Source organism: Podarcis filfolensis (assembly GCF_964270895.1).
Source record: "Podarcis filfolensis genome assembly, chromosome: 10".
Classification (NCBI taxonomy): Eukaryota; Metazoa; Chordata; class Lepidosauria; order Squamata; family Lacertidae; genus Podarcis; species Podarcis filfolensis.
The window spans coordinates 29,306,496-29,324,565 of NC_139612.1; the positions used below are offsets into that span (position 1 = coordinate 29,306,496).

The 18,070-nt window shown below is 42.4% G+C and overlaps 1 protein-coding gene across 3 annotated transcripts in view; it reads right to left on the reverse strand.

The window, feature by feature from the left end:
* Window positions 1–16,208, reverse strand: part of TAFA2 (TAFA chemokine like family member 2) — a 137,404-nt gene extending 121,196 nt beyond the window's left edge. For 2 of the 3 annotated variants that reach the window (XR_014539292.1, XM_083574767.1), the window contains exon 1: window positions 15,349–16,208. The gene's annotated coding sequence lies outside the window, so the exon portion shown is untranslated. Of the gene's footprint in view, window positions 1–14,911; window positions 15,116–15,348 lie in introns of those variants that run through there. The other variant, XR_014539293.1, reaches the window with a different exon arrangement.
* Between the last annotated feature and the right edge of the window lie 1,862 nt (window positions 16,209–18,070).

An 18,070-nucleotide genomic window follows, 5' to 3' on the forward strand; every position in this document is an offset into this window, starting at 1 on the left:
ACTACAACTTGTGTTTGAGGACTATGGAGCAGCAACAAGGGGGGATACTGTGGATCTTTAAATCCCAGTAACATTTTAATGACCTCAATTTTTAACAGAAGATCAATCCAATTTACAGTTTAATTTATAGAGCGTGTCTTTTCAGTACAATGCTGCACCTGCTCCATGATCCGAAAGGAAGTCATCTGAGGATCTTAATAATGACACAGGAGGATGAGGGGAAAGAACCGCTGCAGTCAGTCAAACAGCTGTTCCCTAGGAGCACCCTATATATAACAGAAAATTGGACAGCAATGGCACCACGTTTCAACAGAAAAGAAACCCCAACAGAAGCCCAATGAGAAGTAAAGATGCGGCAGAAGATTCATGCTGTGAAGGGCATTCTACAAATACCTAATGAGATCAGAGGTATCACCTGCAATACATCTTCCAACGAAATTTTTCCTAGGTAGTTGAAGAGCCTACCATATTTTTCGCTCTATAAGATGCACCTAGTTTTTGGAGGAGGAAAACAAGAAAAAAATATTCTGAATCTCAGAAGCCAGAACAACAAGAGGGATCGCTGCACAGCGAAAGCAGCGATCCCTCTTGCTGTTCTGGCTTCTGGTATAGCTGTGCAGCCTGCTTTCGCTCCATAAGACGCACACACATTTCCCCTTACTTTTTAGGAGGCAAAAAGTGAGTCTTATAGAGCAAAAAATACGGTATGTTGAAATGAAACAAAATGGGAATAAAACTTTAAGAACCCACAAATCTGGGTTCTCTCTTTAGAAACAATATTGCAGAAAAGGATGACCTGTAATCTCAAGATATCACTGCACCATGAGCCTCCTAGAACATGTCACCTGGGTTATCTGAGTTATGTAGATTTGATTCCCTATTTGACAGCTTCTTTTTCACAAAATCATTATCCTTTCTAAAATATTCTATTTTATATTAAGTATATCACAAGTTTCAACCATACTAAAGGCCTTTTACACATGTAACAATTTTATTAGGACGGGGTGAGGGACCTCACTTCAAATGGATCTTCAAATGGATCCTACCTGTAATTAAAGCCAAGATCTGAGCAGACACAGCCAACTTGGTCCTCAAAAGCACGCAAACTAGTAGAAGTCCCCTTGATGTAAATTGGACTGAAAATGGTGGAAGTGCTTTGAGAACAGAGCTGAAAATGAAATAGTGATGAATACCAGGCAATCAAAGCAGCAGGACACAAACTATGGTATTTGATTTATTTTTCAGAAGTATTCTTTGTAGAACATTCGAGTTCAGACAATGGACGTTCACACTCCTTTCTTTCAGAAGTCATGAAATCATTCATGGATCTAAGATTTTGTAGCCCAGTGCTGTTTGCAAGGGGGTCATTTCTTCTCTTCCAATTTCTCCTCTCAAAACTAAAGTTTCCCTTGTATGTAAACTTACTTGCATGGAGTACATAATTATCCGAAAACAGATGGTTTAAGTTGATGGAGAAGAGTAAGAGAGCCATCCTTGAGAGGTTCTGCATCCTCCTCTTTTTATTTCACTTAGTAGCTATTATAAAGCAAAAGCCTTAAGGCAGATTCTCTTGCAAGGAAAATATGAGGTCCAGGTATAGAAAACAAAACATGTGTTGTCATCCAGATAAGTATATACATGGCTGAAGACTCATACTGTGTTAACCATTTATTGCACAGATTTTCCCATACTCTTGATGGCTATAAATAATTTGCTACAGGGGGGCATACTTCTTCTGTGCTACCTAAAGGCAAAGGGACCCCTGACCATTAGGTCCAGTCGTGGCCGACTCTGGGGTTGCGGCGCTCATCTCGCTTTAGTGGCCAAGGGAGCCGGCGCACAGCTTCCGGGTCATGTGGCCAGCATGACTAAGCCGCTTCTGGCGAACCAGAGCAGTGCCTTCCTGCTGGAGCAGTACCTATTTATCTACTTGCACTTTGATGTGCTTTCAAACTGCTAGGTTGGCAAGAGCAGGGAGCGAGCAACGGGAGCTCAACCCGTCTCGGGGATTCAAACCGCCGACCTTCTGATCGGCAAGTCCTAGGCGCTGTGGTTTAACCCACAGTGCCACCCGCGTCCCTCTATGCTACCTGCTACTAGCAAATTTTCTTCACACCCTTGCTGTTCTTTAATTATACTGCTATGCATCACCCAAACCTCTGCTAAGCAGTAGCAAGGTTCCAGGCTCTCACTCAGGGTCATGTTTCCATTATGAATTCAGGGCACAACAGAGGATGCAGCGTTCTAAGATTTCATCAATATACACCCAAAGAAGGTGGGTGCAGAACATTATACCTTGAGAGTGTCTCTCATTACCCCTCTCATAGCTTCAGCAAACTTGGGGCCAAAGCAACAGCCATCCATGGTTCCCAGTCTCTCAATGCAGCCTCCTTCAGCAAGAGACGGTTCTGGCCTTTGTTCTCCCTTTCTTGTTTCTAGGAACTCCTCCTCCAAGCAGTTGCTCTTCTGCTCAGCTATCCTCAGACTCATTTTTCCAGTGAGCACAGCCTGCCCTCTCCCTGCCCCCTTGACAATCCCAGTCCACCCAGGTCCAAGGACTCCTCTTTTATGAGGGTCATCAAGACCTTTTGTGATGTTAAAGCCCCTTTCCCAGATGAAAAGTAAGCTTAGCCTGAATTTTCCCCGACCTGGAATCTTCCCTCCAAATACTCCAAATATTAGCTACATCCTGACATTCATTAATTTGTGGCAGGCATCCCCAAACTCAGCCCTCCAGATGTTTTGGGACTACAACTCCCATCATCCCTAGCTAACAGGACCAGTGGTCAGGGATGATGGGAATTGTAGTCCCAAAACATCTGAAGGACCGAATTTGGGGATGCCTGATTTATGAGGCTTAGGGGGGGTCTACCTGCCCAACTTATAAAAGTACCCTCTCCATTTTTTTTCACTTTTGGTTGCAACTGGATATATAAGGATTTGCATGTTAACCTCATGCACATCTTCGACCAGATATGACTAAGCACATGGCAGGGGAATAATAATGCAGTGTGTTATATAATTCTCACACTGTGCAACAGACTTTAATTCTGTCTTCCAGAAATAGTTTGCTTATATATTGTAAAATGGGAAAATCTATTCATTGAGATTACTTTCCTTTCATTTTGTGCCATTTCTAAAGTAGGAAGTTAATCAAGTCATTATTCACAAAGTGGCTGCTTGAATTCCTACAAACATAATGAATGTTTTTATATGTTTCATCATTAATCAGAAAATTAGAAAACTGTATTATTAAATACTCACTAAGCATTTTGCATCTAATTATTTACCGTACATACTGATGTTCTACTGGCTTAAGAATGTGAATGATGTCACAACAAACATACAGTTTGTACCAAAATACAAACCATCTTTAGACTTCCTGAAATTAAAAAAGAATAATATTTTTCATCTTATTTCCTATGTTCTTTGTACTCTTTACCAACGAATTCCACACAAAGAGAAGTTACCAAAATAAATGAAATAATCCTACAACACATAGAAAAACCCTATATTCACATTACACCAGGACACTAGAGATATACCACTGCTGTGGCAGCAGAAAAGCTGTCATATCCAATGGCAGTGGAGACCAGAAACTACAAAAATGGCGTAAGAATAGTAGACACAGTGTTGGGGTCCTTATAGCTCCCTAATTAGGGAATGTGTTGGTGGCAACACTCACATGCTGTCCCCACACAAGGGCAGCAAATGAACACGCCTCCAGCACGTTTCTATCACACTACACATGGAATATGCTGGATAATTCCACAATGCCTCCATTCCTTCAGCCCCATGAGGATAGCCAGAAACAACCTTAGTGCCACCCAGGCAAGTGTTTGAATTAACCTGTGCTCCTCAAAATCACTGTTTCAGTGTTCAACATACTAAGTTGAGGAAGATGAAACACACCACACACGTTAAAAGCACACAAAGCCCTCCAGGAACAAAAGTGCCTGGGTGAGCGGGGAGCTCTTTTGCTAAGCAGCCATGGTGTGATGGCCTGGGATTCGGACTCAGAGGCTGAACCTGAGGAATCCCAGCCTGCACAGAAATCCCCGCCTCCAGAACCAGCTGAGCCGGGGCTGGGGTCTGAACCTGAAGGGTTCTCACCTGTGCTGGATCCTCAGGTGCAGGCACCAGCTGAGTCTGCTCTGGCCCCTGAGGTAATGGAGGACCCATTGCCTGCAGGTGCTCTACTCTCAGCCCCATCAGGGGAGGCTGAGGTTGCCCCTGTGCCTGGTAACCCTCCAGCCTCTCCTGAGCTACAGAGGCTCAGGGCAGAGAGGCGGAGGGAAGTAAGTTCCTGCAGGAGGAGTGCTCGCCTCCAGGCCAGGAGAGGCGAGTCACCTGTAGACCGGGGCCGCCCTATGCCTCGGGGCAGATAAAAGCCAGTCAGCTCCAGTCCCAGGTTGCAGGAGCAACGTGGTTGCTAGCCTGTTCCTGCCTGCACCCTGTCCTGCTTTTCTGGCAGAGTTGCTGACCCCACCTGACTCCCTGCCTTGGACCCAGCTACAGCTTTGACGGACAGCCTCCATACCACACCATCGACCTCGGAATGGGCTCGGACCTCACCTCTCGGTTAGCCCCCAGGACCAGCACACATGGGGAGGGCAGGCGGGATGTACAACAAATATTGTTTCTTTACAATATTTCACTTTTTTCCCCTTTATAGCAATTCCTCTGAGGGTACTGAGAACTGTCAAGGCCACCCCATAGGCTTCATAGCTGAGTGGCAACTGGAACGTCCAATCCCCAAACCTCTATGCACTGCAATTCCAGGCTTCCATTTAATTCCTTCTCCACGCTATCTCCCTCTTAAAATGCTGGTGGGCTTAACTTACTTTGCACAGTCATAAGAACTTTCAAGGCTAAAAGTATTTCATGTTACATTACATTATTATATATATATATATATATATATATATATATATATATATATATGAAATCATTCCTGTGCTGCTGAAACACAATACAAGAAAACTGCTGCCTCAAGTAATATTTTAATAGCTAGTTTATCCATTCAAACACAAATTATTTCAGACCATTAAAGTAAGTAAAAATAAAAAGTAGTCATTTCAAGCTTAGATGAAATGGTGGCAAGTATAGCCTGCTACACACAGTTTTCACAGCGCCTAGTATTTGTAGAGCAGCACCAGCATGTATTACTGCTACGAAGCCTGCTAGTACCAAAAACGCAAAAGAATGGTTCTTCATCTCTCTTCTCAGCCTGTCCAAAGTTTATACAGCTTTAACCATACAGAATTCATATGGAGACATTTATGGAAAGTCAGGAATACGGCTACAGACTCCAAAATCCCTTCGCCTTGACAGATTTAGGCCATCTGAGTACATTTTCTGCTTCTTTCATCCCCTCAGGAGCTAAAATTGAAGGAGATTTGAAAACCATGATTTTACAAAGAGAAAAAGCCAAAAAAGGAGGAGAGCTAATGATTAATAGGTACCAAGCTATCTATCTGTACATATACATATACATATCCTAAAGGCAGCATATGGAAGTTGACCCCATTGTTTCGATATAATCTGGGTAACATGTTTAGCATTAAAGTTACAGAATATTAAATACAATGCACTGGAATCCTAACTGATGGATAATGAGCTTAAATACATTCAGATGCTGAAACTGCTAAGCAAGTATTTCCCCGCCTTCCAATCCGCTCTCCTGTTTCATAACTCACTTCCAGTATATTATTGGAACAACTTCTCCCTGGACATTTTAAAGAAACCGACTAGAGTACATTGATTCAGCTGCAACAGTACAAGACAAACACATGCTGACATTTTAAGATAAACTGCTTTTTTAAAACAAAACGTGGGGGTTTTTTTAATTAAAAAAAATGTTTTATTAAAGAAGGAGAGGTAAAAGGAGTGCAGAAACCCTCCAGTTAAATATGTCCAAGTCTTGTTGTTTTCAACAAAAGGTTAGCACATGCTTAACTCTTCCACATTGAAATCATCAGAACTTAAAAATTGTTATTTTGAGTTGCAGGCATACAAGTTATTTCCATTACAGGAAGTAAAGGTATGTCCTATTTCCCATCTCTGATAGTCTTCTAAATCGGCTCCTGTTCAAGGATAGGTAAGATGATTCTTACCTATCCTGTTCAAGGAAAAATAGGTAAGATGATTCCATTTCAGCAGCCCACTGTAGCTAGTCCAAGTTTAACGGTCAGAAATACAACCTGCCAATGTTCTATGTGAAAAGGGGCATTTCTTACAACTGCCTTCTGCACTGAGGTAACTTAGAAATGCAAATGACTTACATTTATTTATGCGCTGACATAACATAAAAAGTTGGCATAAGGGGAAAGGAAAACAGTTACGTGATAGCGCTAACTGCAAAACAACTTTGATGTTCAGAAAGCTCACAGAGACGCTGATGGTGATGAGACAAGTCCACACAGCGATGAATAAAGAGCAAATAGTTCAGAAGAAGAGATACAGCAGCATTTAATAAGGGAGGACGCATGTCACCAGAAGGAGAAAACACATATCACTTATATAAAAGTGTTTAGTCTAAAGTAGTTCAAACGATCAAATTGCAAAGCACTCTCGGTCAGAGCTGAGACCTTTTCTGCAATTTTTCCAGCTTTTCAACCAAATACCAGAAAGTCTCAATATTTTTTATTCATATTCTTTGTAAGAATGTAGCTGAAATGTGTGTTTATTTTACCCCATGCAAGCACAGAAAATTGCAAAAAAAATTCAAATTGATCACCTGGCTGCAAAGACAGGCAATGGTTAGTGAAAACTCCCATTTCTGGAGGGAGCATCAGTAGATGATTTCAAGAGGTTGGAAGGTGGGGCTATTCTTCTTTCCCCCTTCCCCATGAGCAGCAGGAGCAGAATAAGATAGTGTGGTATAATGGTTAGAGTGTCACACGAGGACTGGGGAGACTTGGGTTCAAATCCCTACTCAGCCAGGAAGCTCACTGAGTGGTTTGGGGGCCAGTCACTATTTCTTAGTTAATCTACACTGCAGGGCTGGAGGATAATAAGCATGTATGCCAATTCAGCTTTTTTGGAGGAAAGGTTATAAATAAATGATTAAGTTCTGCAAAGTTAAATATAGGAGCAAAAGTGCATAACATGTATCGAGCCTGAGAAACTCAGTACAGAATCTCAGTACAGAATCTGGATAATGTTTATGCAGAATTTCAATGCATTTCTTATTTAGCAGAACCCTGCGCATAATAGCTGCAAAGGACAAGGTCATGAACATCTCAAAAACATTTCGCTGTTATATTTACTTCCTTCTTTTAAAAAACAAACTTTGTATCATGGAAATACTGCACTTTCCAAACAATGCCAACAGCCTAATTAATTTTATTCCGGAGAAAATGGACTCTTTTCCACAACTAGAATCCACTGCAATGTTTGAACGAACATTTAAGGTCTTAAATTTGGGAGGGGGTCAGGGATACGCACACAAGACCTGCCCTCAACTTTCCCTATGCACAATGGCTCCATGTCAGACCTTTACATTCTAAGCATGAAAGTCTGTAAAAGGCTTCTATATGCATTTGGCTGAATGCATTTGCACAGTAAGGAATGCAGCTTACATTAAAGATCTGACATTGAGTCAGCACGCACTGAGATACTGGGAGGTCTTACATGTACAACCCTCAATCCCTTCCCAGTTTAAGCTCACACGTGTTCAGTCTCATGCCTCAATAGGGTCTGTAAGTATATACCTAGGTGGCTGTCAAAGGGAACTACAGTGCTACCTCAGGTTACATACGCTTCAGGTTACAGACTCCGCTAACCCAGAAATAGTACCTCAGGTTAAGAACTTTGCTTCAGGATGAGAACAGAAATCATGCAGCAGCAGGAGGCCCCATTAGCTAAAGTGGTGCTTCAGGTTAAGAACGGACCTCCAGAACGTATTAAGTTCTTAACCCGAGGTACCACTGTACTGGATAATACTTGTAACATCATTTCCCATGCCATTTGTAATACAATTCCCATGGCATTTGTAAATTTTTAGAAGTTTTTTCTCAATGTATTTTTTCCTCTTGTACAGTATAGTGTTGTTCCACTGTACCACATACACATTTGTTTTTATAAAAAATAATAATGAAGCATCATTGTCTCTACACTCTTGCCTCTCAGCAATGTCTGAAAGTTTGCCTCCTAATCCAAGAACAAATAGGCTGAAGCACATTCTACACATGTTCAGATATATTCTCTTCTTCATCTGATACAAACCAACCCCACACATTGAAACCAGGCCCCTATGGGAAGACCTAGCTCAAATTAAGCAGTAGGAAGCTAAATAATGCACTTCCAGTCGTTACAAAAGGGTCCTACAAAATGGTATACTCCGCATAACGGCAATTGTTGCCTGGCACAGAGCACACTATCCTTCCAATATTTTCTAACCCATTACTGATGGGAAAGGCTCTAAAGCAATGTTTGCCAAACTTGGGTCTCCAGCAGTTTTTGGACTACAGTTTCCATAATCCCTGGCCGCTGGTCCTGCTAGTTAAGGATGATGGGAGTTGTAGTCCAAAAACAGCTAGAGACCCAAGTTTGGGAAACGCTAATACCAAGTATTACACTCTTATCAGTACTGGTGTGCAAATTTATTGATATATAAAACATTATTACTGTGGCTGAGTTCACATATGGGCATTGACCACTGGATGTGTGAAATAGCCATCATAAATCAATCACTACCAAGGGAACATTTCTTTAAACACAATACTTTAGAAGGCAGCCTATCCACACAATGATGTAAAAAGAGCTATGTTGGATCAGACTAACAGCCTACATAGTTTTTCCCACAGTGGCCAACCAGAAGCTTCTGGGAATCTCACAAACAAGCCATAAAGGCAATAGCCTTTCCCTTTTTCTTACCCCCTAGGAATATAGCCTTAGCTTATCATTTTAACAAAGAAACTGTACACAAGACAGTAGAAGGTGCAACCATTCCTGTGCCTATCACATATCTGAAGGTTGCATCTATTATTGTTTTTAAACTCTCCCTGCATGCTGAAGTACAGCATGTTAGAGGAAAAGCTTGACTAAAATCAAGATACTAGCTTTCCTTTCAAGACACTCGTTTTGGAGGAGTTGAAAAATAACAAGCAGGAGAATTCAATAATGCAGTTTTCAATTTATAATCTGAAATGGTACTGTCCAGGAAGAGCATGTGGTACTACTTCCCTGTTTGAAACAACTCTTAAAAAGAAGGGGGAATAAGCATGTGCTTAATTAATTTAAAAATGTACACAATGAAACACAATCCTAAAGGGGTTCTGTTTTTTTAAAAAAAACAGTGCTCCATAACATCTTCAGAAGCAATTCTATGATTATATGAATTTCTCAGCAAAAGTAAATGTAACCAATTGCTTTTTACTTCATAGTACAGTAGACACTTCCCAATACTACCTCAGTAATGGACAGTCTCTCCTTAGCTCTCAGAAGATTTAATAGCGTACATTATACTATTGTCCGGTAGGTTTGGCTATACTGTATAACACTATACTTTGAAATTAAACTGCATTTACCAAAATAAAACGAGCCTGCCCATTTGTTCAGATCTTCACTGGAGAGTCAGTTCTGTGTGTTCTCCTTTCTGAAGCAACATGAGTGGGCACAACTTTTTTGTGTCACCTCATTTATGGAACTCCCTCCACATATCCATTTTCCTGGTACCAGCATTGTTGAGTCTTGGGCAACCTACGTAAAAACGTCTGCTGTCCAACTGGTACCTCGTGGATTTTGTTGATTTTTAAGTATGGACGTGCTGATGGCCGTGCACCTCCTTTATTTTGGTAGAAACTGTTATCTATGTTGATAATTTTTTTCATGCTAGGCAAGCCACCTCAATAAGTGTTAGCAGTACACAACATACAAAAGTTTTAAAGGGGTTAACAATAACATTGAAAATAAACTATAGATGCTTAAGAGTGTATAAATTCTGATAACCTGGGAATACCAAATTGTCCCATTCTTCAAATATATACATAACTAATTTTGTAATTGTTTTCCAACGTTTATAAAAAAAATAGGCTCCTGCTTAAAGTCTTGCCGCATATGAACAGTGACGGCTCTGATGTCTAAGAGTTTCTCATTATGTAAGGACCACAGAAACCAATTTATAGATTCCCCCCCTACTCCCGCATAGGCTGCATTATATTTCTTCCGCATATATCACACTACAGTTGCAAGGAATTCAGGACTGCAATCCTTTCTTGACAAAGTATCTCCATTTTAGGCACGTATAATGAGTACCATCCTCACAGCTGCAACAAAGTAGTATCTTATTATTTTATCTCGCTGTCTGCAAAGTGTGTTTCCAAATACATTGTACGAAAGAAGCAGCACAAAACCCAACTGTATTGTATTCCTGTGGGAGTGAAAAGCTTCGCACTACAGTCTTAGATGAGCACTTGAGGTTGACATGATTATTTTGTGCTTCCTTTTGATAGGCAACTGGTAATACAAGGTTTATCAGAAGCTGGATAGCGACTTCTGCAGAATTAGAGCACAAGTCTCTGTATGGTCTGTCTGCAGTAGGAGGGAACCGGAGGTTGACTGAATCAACCATGATGGATAGAAGCTATGATATTAGTGATGTCATCAGTCACCAGACTTTCAGCTGATAACACTTTTACTATAAAGATACTGTCTTTGAAAATACGTTCATGCACGAGAGATGTCTGGTTGCTAGCATAACTTACATATTTTTGGAACATATATTGCTTTAATTTCGAGAACACTAGTAAATTTTCTGTACCATGCTATATGCTGGCATAACCCATTATCTCATTTGTTGACCATTATGCCTTAATATGAAGTTGTATGCTTAGGCATTGTGTTTGACTTGATCAAGGCTGTTTACTGCCTTGATCATTCTGGATATTTTACTTTACAGGGAACAAAATAGTCATTCTTTTCCTAAGATTTTTAATATTTTTGATGCCCTTGCACTATTTTAAAAACTGAATGGTCAGTGAAAAATACTGTGTGTATTTGCTCCAAGGAAGCCCTCTGAAGTACAGTGCTTCTTAATCTTTAGTAAGTGGGTTTTGGGTTGAAGCACAATAAATATTAAGAGAGAGAGAGAGAGAGAGAGTTAATCCCAATTATCTGTCATAGTGTTTTAATTATGGAATTTTATTCATTGCACAATTTGTGTTTAGCTCATAAGGAACTAATAAATTTATACTGTACTGTCAGAGCAATGCCAGTTTGAAAAAGAAAATAACCTGTTCTAAGGTTACTGTTGTCCATACAATACGGCTTTATATTCTAAAGTGGTACTTAAACCAGAGAAGACAACTCTAGCAGCTTTTCGGAATCTTGAATCGCCCTTCATACATTCATGCAGTCTTTAATTTATTTTCTCTCTTTTTTTTTTTTTTTTTTGCTTTTGCTCTGGTTACTCTGTATGTTCATATTGACGCCATGCATATATAACATGTAGATCACATAATCCTGGGGTTGTAAAAAAATAATAAACATTACAGTTTCTACACTACTAGACTATGTATTTTTTATTTTTTAAAAAAATGTTTCTAATAGTTAACAATTTGAATATCATTAATAAACACAATTCTCTATTTAGATGTATAATAAATAAACATGTAGCTCTCAACGCAATCCTACCTACTGAGAAATAAGTCCTGTTAAGGTCAATGGGGTTTACTCCCAGTTAAGAGGTTACAGGATTGCACCCTTAAACATTTCAATAAAATACTGCTCAAATTAAAATGGGCACATGTTTCATTCATTAAGGTTTCAATCCTATGCACACTTACCAAGCAGTAATTTACTCAGAATTCTAAGTAAAAATGCACAGGATTGGAATGCAAGTCCTTTTTTAAAAAATGCTGTAATTTGCAAGAAAAATGAATGTGTTTCTGGACGACATTATGGCATAACGTCCTCTGTTCTAAGTTAAAGAGCTACTTTAAGCTACAGGTCTTTATTATTTACTACCAGATATGAATAAATCACAGTTATCTGCCCAGTACAATATGATTTCCAGTTGACTGCTATGCTTCTCTATATCTAGGCAAATCCATAGCATTAAATATTGCATGGCATTGAGACAGTCTCCTATCTGTATGCATGCAACTGAACATTTAGCGGAGTCTTTTCTCAGTTTAGCATTCAGAGGTGCTATCCTAATCTGATGGAAGTTCATCCCTAGAAGAGCGATTTTCCCGCCAACTCCAGTGATTCCATGAACTCTTTCTGCATGTAGCCTTGAAAAATCTGCTGCCAATTAGAATAGACCATCTGCTGTCTGTTAGGTTATAAACAATGCTTAGCTAGGTAGACCAGTGCTTTGATGCCATATAGAAAGCTTCAGATGTTCTTATAATAAAATTATCAAATGTTTTGATTATTAAATAGTGCTATGCAGTTTCAGAGCAATGGGGCAGGCTATCTCCTTGAACATAAATCTTTATGAGGTCCTATGAATCTTCTATCATAATATTGCCTTTCTTTACAAGTGGTTTTCTAATGCAGTTATCTTACCCGCACACGTGGTTTTCCATTCCACATAGCTGCTACATTCTGTCTGCCCCAGTGCAATGCTGAAAAACCCATGTTTTTCACAAAAGGCATGCAAAAATGGTGCATCTAGTCTCTGATGAAAAACATTATATACACAGTATACCAAGAAATCCCTTTCAAAAAAAATTTTGCATTACCTATTCATTTAATTGGGGCTGGAGCAAAATAATTTCTTGGTGGATTGTGCCCTGTGAGTGGAATCAAGATATTCTAATGCACATATTAGCAGATAGACACCATACCGTTCCTGACCGCATGCTGCTCCCACAGCCATATATATAATACTGCTACTCTATTAGTAATAACATTCCTATCTTAAGATTGTTAGGACAAGACGCAACTGTGTTTTGGTACAGAAAGAGTTAACTCACACAATGCCAAAAATGTTAGCTTTAGAAATCAAGACCTGCATGGGTAAAAACTCCAAAAATTATTGTATTTGCAGTAAAGACTTAACATTGTCTCTCTAATACTCCACCAATTACAAAATCACTTGATGGATATATTAAAAAGAAACTCTGCTGCAAATTGTGGAACCCTCATTATACAACAATATATCAAAGACTGTTTCCTAATGACTGTGGTATGTCATCTTGGAAGCAGGTTATTCATTTGCTTTGATGCTCTAAAAATATTTGGCAGTTCAGCTCTCTAAATATATTTACAAGGGGAATATGCTACACTGATACTGGTGAGCCTTAGTTCAAAGTAAGTATGTTGAAGAGTCTGCAAATATAATTATACGTTAATATAACTTCTTGCTTTAGTTTATATTGATTAACAAAGTAAGTTGTAAATCTGATGACAACTTAAATGTCTGTGCCTAAGGCCAACTGATAAACCAGGTACTTTAAATGAACCCTACGCTGCAAATATACCTTAACACCTTGAAGTGCTTTGTCTGGCTTTTGTAAAATAATAATAATATTACAGTATTTCTACAGGAGACAGAAAAAAATTATCATTACTAATATTATCATAGAGCTTATGAATCGTGTTCTCTACAGTTAAAACAACAAACTTAAAAAGTTATCCAGACAGGTGCAAACTGCTGAAAAGGATGTACAAAACAGAGCAAAACGATTAACAGGATAACTACATATATTTACAGTACTCAAAACAGTTGCCTCTTTTGCTCCCAACAGTCAGATCCACAGCTGTATGAGAAACGAAAATTCCTGCTTTTGCAAAGGTGTTTGGAAAAGGAGGGAGGGGCATTGAGAAAGTCTCACTGTTAAATAGTAGGTGCTAACCCGGTCAAAACGGAAATCCACATTAATCTAATATACGTCTAATAAATGGAAGGAAGCAAAACAGATGACCCCCCCCCCCAAAAAAGGCATAAGGCACAACTTGGAAAGTATTTACACAGGAATAAATGAAATCAAACCTCAGGGTTTATAAAGCCTCTTTTTCCCAGAGATTCATAAAACAATTCCTCTACTCTTTAACCTCTCCCTCCAGTCATTCAATAAAGCGACTAGTCTCCAAACAGAATAAAAAATCTCAGGATATATGAGGCTCTGGAAGTTACCAGCCTTGCTCTTTATGAAAGGAGTTAGGCAGAGAAATCAATAGTCTCTCACAGATGGCCCCCGCATCTCCTCCTGCAGATATTGGGGGGGGGGATGCAGGGTGAGGATTAAAATAATAAGGAACAGACAGTGTGAGGATTTCAAAGAGAAGACTTGACACATCTCATTGATCCACGCTGCAGTACATATGGGTTAGTTAAACACAAATGTAGTGCCATTTCACACCAATATGCCTTCTTATTTGAAGAGAATGTCGCTTATTTTTATTTAGGGGGGAAACAATTCTTATTTCTGCACCTTACTGCTGGGGGCTGCTTCCCCTTCTTTCAGACCCCACTCATCACACCATAGCTAGATCTACCTGGTATCCCAGGTATCCCAAAGCCCAGTACACTTCTTCAAATAATATATTTTAAAATCTCCCTAGAAACCAAGCAGGAATCAACTGGAATTGAGGTAGACAGTTTACCACCACTGGGTTTTTGGGAATCTCTCTTAGACTGAAGTGGGGAGGTGGGTGGGAGTCTTTTCAAGAACATACATTTATTGTGCACAAAACCACCACCTCGTACTCTTTGTGTTAGCTAATCTAGAACAACCACCATCACAAGATTTCCGACTCAACAAGGTCTTAGTAAAGCTACAGTCCCCTTTTCATCCATCACCTTGCAATGGGTGTTTGCCAAACATCCACCCTGGATTCCACAGAGCACAGTTCAAGAATGCTACAAAGGTATAAACTAACCAGGGTTAGGTATGCACCCAAATATTGAGGTCACATTTCTCCACAACTTCTCTCTTCTGCCCACCACACCACCTACCCAAAACTCTGTCCAGATGTAAAAAGACAGCTTCTCAGGTTGAGAGATTTACTGTGTTAAGACGAGGAAGGGGACCCAGGTTCCACGTCTCCCACCTTATGCCAAATGCCCACACAGCCCCAGGGCACATACACACAGCCTTTTTATTATTATTCCAGATTAAACAATCCAGAATAACCTCACCAACTGCAGTTCCCACATCACCCATTAGCGTGAACCGACCGACATTAAAAAACCCACGAATATTCCCTCTTAACCACACTAGTGAAAGTAGAGGCGGGTGGTTCTGGTTACTGGGCGTTAAAAGGCGCGTAACTAATCCACTTGAAGAGATCTCACGTCTGCCCTCTAAGCAGGGAGCAGGAGCGGCTGAGCCGAGCCCAGCCCATGCGGAAAAGGAAGCCCTGGCGGCGGCGGCGGCGCCTTTCCTCACCTACCTGCAGACCCGCTTCCTTAAGGAACCACCTAGCGATCCTCCTTCAGGTCCCGGAGGGAAACTCCAGCTTTATCGGACTTGCATCGCTTACAAATCCCAAATTCGCCTGCAGCATCCAGTGGCATGGGGGCGGGAGAGAGAGGAGAGGAGAGAGCGCTGGTTCAAAAGAGAGCGGGCTACTTTTATGTGTCTAAATAGGATTCGGAGGCGAGTTCAAAACAAACCAGAAGGCCAACGGGGGCGGAATTTGGGGGTTGTGCTATAGATCTGCTTTGCACGGTTTCCAAACCACAACCGTACAAAACGTTAAAGGGGGGGGGGGGTTGCGCGCGAGAGAAAAACGCCGCTTTCAACCTTCTCTCTTTTTCTTTAGCCCCTCCGAAAAAGCAAGTTAGTCCCGCAGCCCCTCCGCCCTTTGGCTGCTCAGCGACGCCCCGATCCACTCAAGAGAGGGTTTTTTTTTTAGAAAAATAAAAGCAAGAGCAACAACTCCGGACTATTGCAGAGAGATCTCCCCGCGCTCTGTTATTCCATTTGTGGTTAGTTTGCTTTGCTTTCAGCACGCGGGGCCACTTTCGGCCACTTTGCCTCCCTCCATTCTGCTCCCTTTCCCGGGGAATAAAGCGGGCAGGGAAAATTCTTCCTTCAGCGCAGCCAGTCTGCTCGTAGTTCTCCAGGTCGCTGGCTTAGCTCGCTGCTGCTGCTGCTGCTTCAGGCGGGCGATTCGACGGCACCTCGCTCTCCTTCTCCCCTGAAAGCGCGCGGAACCATCTGCGTGGCTGGGGCGGGCAAGCAGACAGGCAGCGGGGAGAAAGCGCCCACGTCCCGATGAGGCGGCAGATGGCGCGTCCTTCGGGTGAGGGGGGAACACTGTTTCTCCAGCCCACCCCTTGCTCCTGCGGGGTGCAAGGTCCCCAGACGGGCGAGAGGTCGGGCGCCCCGGGCTCGTCCGCACGTCCCAGTTCCAGGACCTCTTCTCTCCGCCGAGGGTCCCTCACGCAGGCAGCCGCCCAGCCCGCCCCGTGCCCGTCGCAAGAGCAGCCTCCTGCATCTGCCCCAAGCCCGGGTGCTACGATCCCGGGCAGGCGCGTCCTCTTGAGGCGCCGGGGCGGGCTGTGAAGGGAGGCGAGGAGAAAAGGCAAACGCCGAGTAACGCGGAGCCGCTACGTCGAGGGAGAGGCCGGTCCTCCTCCTGGCGCGCTTCCTCCGCGCGGTGCGGGGCTGCGGTGCCGACGCCTCCCTCCCCGGGGGAGTTGCTTTTCCCGCCTCTCCCGGGAGGCGCGAGTGGACGGGTGGGGATCCTTCCCGGGGAGCTGAAATCCCATCCAGGAAGGCGGCAGAAACCCGAAGGCGAGCGGCTGGCCGAGCGGAGAGCGGGAAAAGAGTGCGGCGCCAGGCTCAGGCTGGCTCCCCTTCTTCCTCTTCTCCCGCTCGCTTCACTCCACTCCTTTCTTCGGGCTGGGGAGAGAGCGCCTGCTGGCAGAGGCGGGAAAAAGGCAGCCGCCTCCAAATGCTGGCCTCTGTCTCCCTCCAGCGTTTGTCTTCTTCTTTGGCGATCACTCGAGTAAGATTGTCTTCCATGAACACAGTTTTAACAGTGAGTTCGTAAGTGACTGTGGAGGCCAGTTCTGGATCCGCAATTCCTTCCACCGTGGGGACATAGCTTTCTGGGCGGGAGTTGATCACGGTAAGGGTTTGCCAAGCGTGCCTTCTTCCTCTCAGCACGTTTCTCCCTTTCATCCTGAGTTCAAGCGTCTTCAAAGCCCATGACACCTTTGGTTGTTCTTCAGTTGGAGCGCTCGCAGGCCAGTGTTTCCCAGTTGTCAGTGTTTATACTACATTTTTTTAGATTTGCCTTGAGAGAGTCTTTAAACCTCTTTTGTTGACCACCAGCATTACGCTTTCCATTTTTAAGTTCAGAATAGAGTAAAGTGGTACCTCGGGTTACATACGCTTCAGGTTACGGACTCCGCTAACCCAGAAATAGTGCTTCAGGTTAAGAACTTTGCTTCAGGATGAGAACAGAAATCATGCTCCGGCGGCACAGCGGCAGCTGGAGGCCCCATTAGCTAAAGTGGTGCTTCAGGTTAAGAACAGTTTCCGGTTAAGAACGGACCTCCAGAACAAATTAAGTACTTAACCCGAGGTACCACTGTAGTTGCTTTGGAAGACCTTTCTGAACACCTTGACCAGTCCAAGTTGATGTTGAAGAATCATCGCTTTGACACTGGTGATCTTTACTTCTTCCAGTACACTAGCATTAGTTCGCCTGTCTTCCCAAGTGATGTGTAAATTTTTTCGGAGACACCCTTGATGGAATCTTTCAAGGAGTTGGAGATGGCGTTTATAAGTGGTCCATGCTTCGCAAGCGTACAGCAAGGTTGGTAGTACAATAGCTATGTAAACAAGCATTTTGGTTTCCCTGCGCTTCAGTCGGGAGAAAGCTGCACTCGCAGAGCTCAGGCGATGCTGGATTTACGAGCATTTGTAAATGTACACTCACTGGGCAGATGATCGAGGCCTTTCGCGGTTCAAACCCGCCACCTCGCAAAGCCTTAAAGGCTGGTTTTGGAAACGGGCGGGGAACTTAAGCAAGCCCAAATGCCTGGCTGCAATATTGATGGATAACACTCGGTAACATACTGCGACATAAGAGGAGCCCAAAAGGGCCAGCCCACTCATGAGGCAGGCTGAAGTAATGGCCTCGAGTGGTGGGATATTCC